The sequence below is a fragment of the Pteropus alecto genome, unplaced genomic scaffold (assembly GCF_000325575.1).
Source record: "Pteropus alecto unplaced genomic scaffold, ASM32557v1 scaffold21, whole genome shotgun sequence".
In the NCBI taxonomy this organism is placed as follows: domain Eukaryota; kingdom Metazoa; phylum Chordata; class Mammalia; order Chiroptera; family Pteropodidae; genus Pteropus; species Pteropus alecto.
In genome coordinates, this window is record NW_006436282.1 from 29814665 (window position 1) to 29826524 (window position 11860).

Below are 11860 nucleotides of genomic sequence, written 5' to 3' on the forward strand. Positions count from 1 at the left end.
CTAGAGTCTATAACTAATAAAAATAACCAGACATTTCAGCTCCCACTAGTACTTCGAAAGACTTCCAAAGTATTTCTGTGAAAAAACACTTAATGTCAATGGAATTACGTGAAACCGACATCTGAGTGCATAGCTGAGTTTCCAAGAATCTAAGAAATATATCAAAGCGGGCAGGAGACGCATGCTGATATGAAACCAGACGCCTGCATATCTTAAGGAGAAAAGCCCAAGAACAATAGAGTTTTAGTTTTAACTGTCAAAACCACAAGGAAAAGATCACTATGTGTGAGACACCCACGGAAACTCGAGGCATTCAAACGGGCTGCACCTGGAAGGCAAAGGGACATGTGGATAGCAATCAATCAATCATTCAATCAATCAATCAAACACAGCCGGCCTGTTTCCGTCAGAGCACGGAGTGGAAATTTTCGGATGGTATTACTAGTATTAATAACGCACTTTTAGAAATTTTAACTATTGCCTATTGTAACAAAAAATTTCTGATTTGAGTGTGTATATATAATATCCACTAAAATTTCAGTTAACAGATATATAGAGTGTATAACTTCCAAGCTGGTAGAGGAGAAAAATATTGAATAAGATGGAAAACACCAGTAGTAGAAAGGGAAAGAAAAAAATAAGGAAGGAAGGAAGGAAGGAAAGAAAAATAAATGAAGTAAAATGTTTTCTTAATATATTAAAAAAATCCAGAAAGTAGGAAAGTAATTTAAAGAATAAACAAATAGTAAAAAATAAAATGATAAAATAAATCCTAATATATTAGCAATAATCATAAACATAAGCAGATTTAAAATATCCAGCAAAAAAAAAAAAGAAAGAAGGTGAGATTGGATGAAGGAATATGTTATTTATACAAAAACTTGAACAAACGAGCACAAAATATATTAAAGAAAAATCTGAAAATATTTTAGGACAAAATTAAGAAAATATACCTATGCATAAAAAACTGATTTGAGACAAAAGAGTTTTATATAAATGTTTATTACAGAAAAGTAAAAATATTCCATGTTTTAGAGACAGACATATAAAAGAGACTAAAAAATCCAGAAATAGGAGGACAGCACCAGCATGAAATCTTTATACTTGAGAAAAGCTGAATTGCATATCTGTGGGAGAAAAAGTGGATATTCGATATACGTGCGAGGTAAATTTATAATTCATATGAAAAATAGTATCAGATTATTATTTCACAAAAAAATGAATTGATCAATATAATCTAAACAAGAAGTTTGTAAATTTAAAAATCAATTTTTAAACGAACCTTTCGATGTTTAGTTTTATTTGTAATCTTGGCTAGGCTGTGTTATCAAGTGAATTAATCAAACATGAATCTAATTGTTGCTGTGAAGATATTTTGTAAATGTGGCTAACTAACATCTACAACCAGTTAACTTGGTTAAAGTAAAGATCCTGTATATCTCTCTGGTTTTGTTTTTCTCTAGAGAACTGTAACTAATCCAATGCTAGATGATGTAATTTTATGACCTTATAAGGATGCATTTCGTATATACACTATAGAAAAGTATAAATCAGAAAGGATTCGGTAGACATTTTTTTCTGACATTAAAATTATTTTTCTGTATGTCAGAAGCTACGAAAATGATAAGGAAAAAAAATATTCAAAAAGAAGATACTGGGATCAAATTTAATTAATTAAATATATAATTTATGTATTGTCTTTTTGTATAATCTTTTAAGATAAAACTAAATATTTTTAAAAGTACAGAAAAAAGAAAACCTGAATGTCAGAAAGAAAATGCCTACGAAATTCTAAAAATGTATAATTAATTAAGTCAATGATTTAGCTTTCTTAAAGGTTGCCATTAAAAAAATAGTTTCTGGGTTACATTATGTACATTCTAAACATTAACTTATTGTTTGCGTGGACACGTTATCCAAAGCAGCAGCTAACCATTTGGAATTGAGTCCAGTATTTTGAAAGTATGCAGAAACATACCAATTTGTCATGCTTTACGTTAGGTAACTAATATGCTATGACACTTGATGAATAGTTGATAATGGATCAAAATTGATTTGTCAGCATTATTCAAGAAACAGTCTTTGGAGTTTTGTTACATTTGTCTCAGAATGACTTTTTGTGGTCCTAAAAAGGGCAAGGAAAGCGTAGACAGATAATTAATACCGAGAGCGAACATCTGTTTAGGAGGCTCTGATATATTAACTTATTTGCTTCTCCTAAAGATAATAGAGATAAAGATGTAGGTAGATGGAGATGGAGACAGAGATAAGATAGAAACAGAAATGGAGATAAATACTATATCTTTCTTCCGTTGAAGGATGCTGAGGCCCAGTGGCCTTAAGCATTGTCCCCGTCATCAAGCGTCTCCCACTTGTCTGGAGTTTTTCAATCCGCTATGAAATATAGCCCCATACTGAACTGTGGTCATAAAGATCGCTATTTTTTACATTGAGATATAATTGCCATATAACTATATTGGTTTCAGGTGTACGATGTAATGATTCAATACTCGTATACATTGAGAAATGACCACCGTGGTTAAGCCTAGCTAACTAGCATCCATCACCAGACACAGTTTTCTTTGTGTTTCTTAAGATCTACTCTCTTAGCAAAACTCAAATATACGACACACTATTATCAGCTCTAGTCACCATGCCACACGTGGCGTCCTCATAACTTATTTATTTTGTAACTAAAAGTTTGTAGCTTTTGACCATTTAACCTTATAATCGGAACCTACCAATTTGTTCTCTGCATCTATGAGTTTTGTTTCGTTTTTAGAGATCATGTGGTATTTGTCTTTCTCTGTCCGAGTTGATTCATGTTGCATAATACCCTCTAGGTCTATCCATGTTTTACAAATGGCAAGCTTTCCTTCTTTTTTATGGCTGAATAATGTAAAGTTTGCTATTGGACTTTCATTACATTTGCATTTATTTGTGTTACATTTATGTGAATTGTGCCCAAGACAAATATATGTGCCACATGCAAAGAGCATGTTTTCTTGAGGCTAAGTCTCAAAAACTTGCCACTGCCGCCCCTTTCCTATTTATTTATTTGTTTGTTTATTTGTTTGTTTGTAATTATTTCTGGGGAGGGAGGGTCCTAGGACAAAACCGTGTGTTAGAACAGCTCAGCTCTCCAAGCCCTGCCTCGGCTTCCTTCTTCACGCTCATCCGAGGCAACTCCGTAAAGATAAAGTTGCGTTCCAGAAACCGGCCGGCCGGCATCCGCTGCTATTTCAGAGAGTTCCCCTTGGGCTCCAGTTAAGGTGGACATTTCTCTAGCCAAAGCTTCGGAACGGGGTGGCGAGAGCAGTTACATGGAAGTATCATGAAACGGGAGGGAGCGGGATGGAGAAGGCGGAGAGGCAGGTGGATGAACGCGGGAGGAGAAAGAGGGGAGGTAAGTGCTTCGCTGTCATTTTAGAGCATGCTATCTGCTCTCGCTCGGCTTGTTTTCCTGAATTTAGAGTGGGCTTTTGGTTTAATATGACCCTTCGGTGGTCATTATTATAGGAATTTTTAGGGTAATTACATTTTGGAGAGCACAACTTTACCTGTGATTTACTGATTTCCAGCTAATTATAAGGTTTTGGGAAAGGGAGCATGATTGGCAGGCTCTGAGTCCCCACAGTGTGCAAATGTGATCACTTTTCCCAATACCTCTGGAGTGAACTGTGTTCCCATTTCCCCCATTCACTGGTATTGTCAATTCAAAAGCAAGATATAACTATGACAAATGATAGCATGTATGGGGAACGTAATGACCAAACCCAAGATTTAAAATGAAGACAATAACGTTGAAAACACACACGCACGCACGCACACACATCTAAGCATTAAACTTGCATTTCGATATTTGTAATTGTCTTATCAAGACTTTGAATTCTTTGAGATAATGATATCATTCTTTCATGAGTAGACTATATTATTTTAGAGAGAATCATCTCCTGTCGTTCCTGGTTTTAAATATTTAAATATTTTTTCTAATAAAAGTAGCAGTTCCTAGGCAGCTGAAAGATGCATAAAGGTAGCCTTAGAAATCACTTATGGCAATTTGAAATAATTTCCTAGTGTGAATACTGCGAGAATAATGTGGTTGTTTCTCTTTAAGTAAAATCGAGTGTGAGCGGTACATGTGGTCTATTCAAATGAAAGTTTAATTCAGGAGACCCGCCTTTGCATTAGCCGGCAGCTTTCCAAGCCTGAACAGGGACACTGAAAAAGGCGAAAACCGAAGACTTGGCTCCAACCTCATATTTTAATAATATCACATGAAAAATCATCCATTTTCAAATATCCAAATCCCAGATGGCCTATTCAGTTCTCTGAAAAGGCTGCCTTATAAGTCTTTTTATCTTTAATTGGAGAACACGGTCTCTTTTTGATGTGATAAGCATATATGAACACCCTCCAATTCACAAATAGGTTGTATTTCGAAGATTGTTTTAATAAATTGAATGTTTGGAGCTTGTAGCCATTTCCCCTGGAGACAAGTTGTAACATGATGTTTGATTCCTATATCAACCATAAAAAATGAATTTTATCCATTGTGTGACTGAATCATTATAAAGAGGAGAATGTGATATTGTACGTAAGATAAATCTTGTCATGATATAAACAATTCTCTTACTTTGTTCTGACAATATTTTTACAGTAATTTCATGTACACTCACACCAAACTCTGAAAATATAAACATAAAACGGCATACACAGCGTCTTGAAGAGCGGATATTCTGATTGATCAGTTATTATCATTTGAGGATTGCAATGTATTTATGCGGACAGTTTTCTCATGGCCTAGCTTTCCGTAGTTAGCCGGCAGCAGTGAAGTCTGTCTTTAAAGAGTCACACTAACTCTGCAAGTGCTTGAAATAATCGGCGTCATCAATCTTACCTCAATTATATTGGGTTGCTCCAGATGCTCTTCCCAGCTCACTTCTTCTGGCTGAATTCCCTCTACCTGGTGATCTCATTGATGTAAATTTCTTGTATGTTAATTACTTACTACAAGAAACCCTAAGAATGTGCGACATTGGAAAGATGAGACTGGATTACAAGTGTTCGACCACGCGCAGTTGTCATCTTTGCCCCTAATGTCTGCCAGCCGGAGGAAAGGGAGGGGTTAGAACTCGTTGCTCACAGCAGGCGAGGGGCGGAGCCTTGCCAGGCAGAGGTGAGGAAGCCCCTGGCAGCCCCTCCCACTGCGGCTGGACCTGGGGCTGGGGCAGTGATGGGGAGAATCTTTAAATGGAAGAAGAATGTGTGGAGTTATACGATTGTCACATTGGACTTGATCTCAGAGCGACCGAAATGTTATTAATCGCTTGGGGATGCCCGAAAAGGCTGGGGAATCTGCCAGAAAATGCAATCAGAGGGAAGAGGGCCCATAGACGAAGCCTTAAGACAACTTGTAGGAAAAGACAAAAGAATTCTCTGCAGTCGTGCACTTCCCAACACACTTAACCAGTGCAGCTTCGCTCGGAGTTCTTACCTCTGAAACTCAAAGAGAGAGAAAGGAAGACCCTCTGGGCTTCCCCCTGGGTCATCGTCCTCGAGGGTCTCTCGGGTGCAGTCAGGGTGTCTGTCCATGGACTTTATTTCCTGCACTGGCCTTGACTTGCTTTACTGGTTGGCATCTCTCTTGGTTCTTCGCAAAGTGTTTACGTCTTACCGAAGAATTCATCATCTCCTCCCTAAGCCATCGTAAAAAGCACTCACATGCAGATTCTGCCCTTCCATCCAATCAATCTTCCCCGGTAAGGTCAAAATCGTCTTCACGAGAGTTAGGTAGCATAATTGAACATTCTCCAATGAGTAATTACCAAAAATAAAAAATTAAAAAAAAAAAAGGTAAAAGTTCTTCTATTTTGAATACTAGAAAATTAAACCATTTTCTCATCATATGAGCATTACGTAATATGATCGATATTCATATTGCCATAATGGATTTTTCTATTATATATGCATTTAACGTGAATACTTAAAACACTTGAAATTAATCGATTTTAGTGTCTCCATAGTAAAATATTTGTGGGACCTGATTTCCAAGGGCAGCTTCACATATTTAAATATAGAATTTCTATAAAAGTTGTAAGAAAATAAACAAACAAAATTCTTCCTCTGAAAGCTTGTAAGCTAGAAGAACAATCTGGCTGCTGGTGAAAATGTTGCATACCACCTGGGGAACTAGCTCCTGAATTTCACTGTAAACAGGAAGTCAAAAAATTGAAGAAGTTATGAAAAATGTATATTTTTTGGCCAGACCTGCAGGGATCCTGACATAGCAGGACCTGCGTTTCTGACAAGCACCCTGGTCGTTCCTGGGCAAGAAGAAGTATCATCCATCTTATGCCTTTCGTATTATCTTCCTGACACCCTTGCTGCTTTCCCTCACTGCTTTAATTGTGGTTCAAAATTACAGGATGCACCTGTATTGTATTTTAATTAGTCATTATCCATTCCTCTGCAATGGGTATCTTATATCCCTAGCACAGAGAACAACGATTTGCACGTCGTAGACAGACGATAGGTATTTGTCGTCTATGTGAACGACAGAAACTGACAAACCAACCAAAGCCAATCTCTGCATGATTGTTTTCTAGTTTATTCAAATTGTTTCAAAATTTTAATGTAAATATAGACTATTTGTCTATTTTAGGCTCTCAATGCCAGGCAATTAAGTTATCAAACTGCCCGTGAGTAGTAGAGAAAGAAACATTAGCATGTAGAAGCAGTTACGTAAGCAGCCTTTAGAAATGATCAAACTCTTTAACCACGAGGAATCAGACGCCCAGAAACATACAGGCCTCTCCTGGTCTCAAGAGCAGTGAATCCAAGGTCCACATCTCTGCTTCACAGCTCGATGCTGCTCTGAAGGTAGCTTCAGTTCGAATCAATGAATCTACATGAAACATCCAGAGTTCGGCCCCAGTTTAAATTCCAACACTATTGAATTCGACAGGCAGAATCCCAGCCTCCTCTTAGTGTTCTTCATACATTTCCTTTCCTGTTTTGGTGGCCCTCTTCCAGGCCTGGACTCAGTGGATCTTAAACGTTCCCTTCCACATAATTTATCAGCAATAAGCTTTCCTTTTAACAGACACGTATGGACCAGCTCTTACGTTCAAGGGTCAAAAAAATGATGCTAATTGTTTTATTCATTGTAAATTGCCGTAATTTAATGAAAGAAATGATATTTGCCACATCCATTTCTGATCATCTTCTCTGTTTAAGGACTTTAGAAGCATCGCTGCATTCATTCCTCAGTACAGGTCTGTAGTAAATATATAACCCCATACAAGACATAGATGGGGTCAGCGACATTCGGACAGGGCTCACTTGCAATAATAATCTGCAAACTGGCATTTGTATTTTTGTCAATTATCGAACTTGTAGATCGTCCTTCTTCAAGTGACGTTAGGCAAATGAGAGCATATTTTGCACGAAGGCAAGTGTTCAGCTTCAAGTAGCAGAGTCAGAACTATTAATTTTTGTTGTTTACTGGGAAATTTATGTCTGGAACTCTCCCGGGTTCAACTTGCAAATCATATTCCCCGGCGTTTCCTGGGTCACGGACTATGCATCCAGGTTTCACTGACGCTTGGGGAGCATCAGAAGGCAGTGCTTACCTTCCATCCTCACCTTACGTTTCCTTAGAGTCTATTTTCCCTCCTTCTTCTCTGACTTTAGTTTCCTGGTGCCTTTTCTCAATCACAGGTTTTGCAAAAAAAAGTTTCATACATCAGTCTGGTTCCAGGATGTCACATATAAAGGAAATGCCTGGCCCAAATGCACTCTAATTATGTAGCCATCAGCAGCTCTTAATAAAATACTATCTCCTCTCCAACATTATGACACTTCAAAAATTGCGGGAAACTCTATTCTGCTTTCATAAAACTAGTTAGTGGATTATCTTCCTTCTCATCTAAGAAGATGGCTTTTCTGATGTGATTCCTTTCCCGAGGGCTTTTCGCGACATAGAGTCAACTTATTTCAACACCGCCTTGCCCAGACCTCCCAAAAAACCTCTTACCTGAACTTAATTAATTGGTTTTTCTTCCCCTCTTGGCCCACTAAATCTGTTCTCCTTTTCTTCTCATCCCTGATTAATGAGGACAAGTGATACGCATGCATTCTCACAGTGGCAATAAAACTCCTAAGTATTTATAAATAGCTCATGATTCATTACAGCTCGGTGTTGTGCAAACTTCGCTCAGATGCTCCTGAGTTTCCACGGCACCGGGCTGGACCAGCTGAGCATCGCGAGATGAAGACAGAGCATCAGCGCCCTGCTCTGTCTGCGGATTATATATTTGATATATAAATTGCAGTCACTGCCCAACGCGCTTTCTAAAAGCAACGCTCTCTCAGGCTTTCTGGATTGAATCCAACACTCCCATAGATGGCAATGTTTTTCTGTGTCCGGCTTTTTCTATCCCAGAAAAGGTAATACGCTTGCTTTCCCCCAAAGCCAAGGGCGAGAACCACTACATTGGTTACTTGATGTCTCTCTGAACACAGAGACCAGAGGTCCAGAGGCCACCTGCGTTGTGGTCCTCTTTTTCACTATGTGTCTACTTGGGCGTGGGTCTCTATCGCCTCTGACCTGGGGAGAAATCCCTCCCGCTCAATGTAGCAAACTTAGCTTCTATTAGCACAGTGTCTACAGCCTCTGCACAGAAGTGTCCTCCAAACCGTCTGACTTATGGAGACATCAGAGTGTGTGTGTGTGCACGCCTGCGCGTGTGCGTGCGTGTGTGTGTATATGTGCGTGTGTGTTGGGCTGAACGTCCTGGGAGGTGTGAATACCCATAAAGGGAAGCGAATAGAAGCAAATCCTCTACAATCAAATTCCATATGGAGAAAATAACAGAGCATCTCCGTGGTTGATAAGTTAGAAGTAGAAAGGGGTGGAGTTTTACATCGTATGTGTCTAAATGCGGATAACGCGACGTTGTGAATTGTCTCTGACAACAGGGTTAACTCGATTTTGCTTCACATGCAGCACCTCCAGCCTCTGCTTGGAATATAGGAAGCTAAAAAAACACTGTTCCCGCCCTTCCGCAAACACGACACAAAATCCTGGAGAACCTACGAAAATCACAGCTTCCCTCCACCTGCGGGAGAGCCGAGGGCAGGACACCCGACTGGGGAAGGACCGCACATCTCCAAGGAGGTGAGTGGTGCCCCCTTGCTTACCTGGAGCAGACCCAGATGCTGTGTGTGCTGGGGACGTAATTCTGCTAAAACTTATAGTGAATCACTTCAAGCCCAGTGCGGGCCAGGGCGAGAGTGAAGGATTCTAGACGCCGTGATCACAGGGCAAGTGGTACCTGCTCACAGCCTTTTCCCCACTGACCCCATCCCAGTTCATCGTGAGACAGTCAGGAATGGAGGCTGAGCGAGGAATGGAAGAAAATCTTTGTGAGAGAAGCACGAGATGGACCGGTGGCGACCAGGGAATAGCAAAGTCTCACCCCACTCTCTCCTTGACAGCGAAGGTGTGTGATCCTGTTCTGTCCTTGCGACCGAATTTCACGGCTAAGCATCCTAGCGTGCGTAGTACAATGGTCACTGTATAATCTACGTATTCAAGATACGATCAACTGCAGACAATACAAAATTTTTAACGCATACAAGTCGTTTGTTTTGGAATAAAAAATAACATCTATCTGATAACCTGGAAAGACATTTTCGACAGAAATGGCATTTGCTGTCAGACTTCAAGGCAAGGGAGAATCGTTAGAGGCAGCTAGGAGGATGGAATCATTTATCCAGGCCAAAGAGCGCGGAGCCCATTAACCAAGGCGTCAGGAGCCCACGTCGGCCAGGGTGGACAGTAGACAGTGTGCTTTCCGGAGGTGGCGTGACGCCGGCGTGGTTCAGATGCCCCTGAGTTTAGGTCCCGAATCAGTTCGAGGAACGCATATAAGGGCATGGTATCTGGAGCACGTGTGTTTATTAAATAACGAGAAAGTTTTGGTGTTAATTCTTTGGTGGTCAAGAGAGACTGGTGACAACCAGATGTTTATGAAACACATACTGCTAAGTCTACAAAGGTCAGTTGAAGCTTGAACTAGTCCAGTGCCCTAGACGTGAAAAAGAGGCCACCTACGGAAGAGGGCTCTATCCAGGCATTCGTACCTCAAACTGACAGCCTGCAAAATGAACCGTGTCCCCTTCCAGAAGAACGTTAACATCGTTGAAAAATAGCTATTTATTTTTTGAACGTATGTTCTTTCTTCAAAGCCACAGGTACGGAGATAGAGGCGGTCTAAATCTCAAGATCTAAAGAGATCTTGAGCTGCATGTCCAGACGAAGCTATACTCAACCAAACATTTTGAGTACAGCATATGATCAATGAGAACATTCTATTCTCTCCATCTGTTGTAGATCAAATTAGGCTACATGCTTTTTCAAAGGCCTTATTATTATATTATTGTTGATATTATTAACACACACACACACACACACACACACACACACCAGAATCTGAAATTGAAAACAATAGTACTAAATGTGCCTAACACATGCTTGAATAATGTCGCATACACAGGTACAGCAGAAGGAAGAGAAAATTAAGAATCTATACCAAGAGACGAGAGGAGGTGAACAGAATTAAGTAGTCTGATGTGTGTAAAGTGAGTGTCTATTCAAGTCTCTAGGGAGAGAGCCTGCTCTGAAGAGGTGGCCAGGGAGAATGCTGAAGGTGACAGTGCCTTGGGATCCCTCACAGGGGTCCAGCCGATCGAGCCAGGGGTAGGAATACAGGAAGAACCATGCGAGGCCACGAGGTAAACGGTAAGGGAGAGAAGTCACTGGCCAGATTGTTCCATGTCCCAGACCATGGCCAGCAACTTCCTTGTCTCAAGCTGATCATTTACAACACTGGAGAAAATGATCATGAATAATGGCTTGGAGACTTTTTTTTGCAAGGCAACCCTTGGTTGACCTCACAGATTGCAAGGACCTTGTCAGCTTACAATCCCTTACTTTTTATTTTTATGCCTACAGCACCTGCTGGTCCTACGTGGTCTCCCATCCAAGTACTAACCAGGCCCGACCCTGCTTAGCTTCCCAGATCAGACGGGATCGGGCTTGTTCACGGTGGCGTGGCCATAGACACTTGGTGACATTTTGAAAAGAGATTAATGTAAGGAAATGGCAGTAAGGACGTGATGCTCTCTTACTTCTATGACAGTCTTCCAAATTACCTCACACCCCAAAATATTGACTCCTGCCTCTGCGAATCACATTTTACCCGCTGGATGCTGACATCATCCACGATTTCTTAATCCAAATTCCAAATATTCTAAGTATCTTTCAAGTAGTAGGAGATGCTCATGCTTTAATAGCCAAATAATGACTAAGTTAGTAATTTCTGTGCATCTTTGAATTGTACTCGGATCAGATTATTTGGTCATGAATTCAAGAGGAAATTAATAATAAACTGGTTTAATGGCCAAATCACTCTCTACTCTTCAATTAATCAATTTTTCAACTTTTGAAATGCCTCACATGTTCCAAGTACTGAGAATAGATTTGGTGGATAAAATAGTTGTGCCTCCTGCTAGCATCAGAATTTTAACATGCCGGGAGAGGAAAATACTAATGAAAATAATCGCTGAAATAATTTAATGTGGTACGTGCTAAAGAGAAAAAGTATAACAATAACATGAATGTGAAGTTAGGATAAAAAATAATGTTATGCTTAGTCTTCTATAGGAGAATAAGACATTCTGTGTCCATTTGCAGTTGGCGTAATGGTTCCATCGTTACTATGGGATTGGTTATGATATGGTGACAATCAGCAACCCCCACAACACGAGTCTTGTGGTCTAGGTGTTGGAGTTC

At 39.9% G+C, this 11860-nt stretch overlaps 1 pseudogene; it reads right to left on the minus strand.

Moving 5' to 3' along the window:
* Window positions 1–11011: 11011 nt before the first annotated feature.
* On the minus strand, window positions 11012–11130 carry LOC112479883 (annotated as a pseudogene).
* Window positions 11131–11860: the final 730 nt, after the last annotated feature.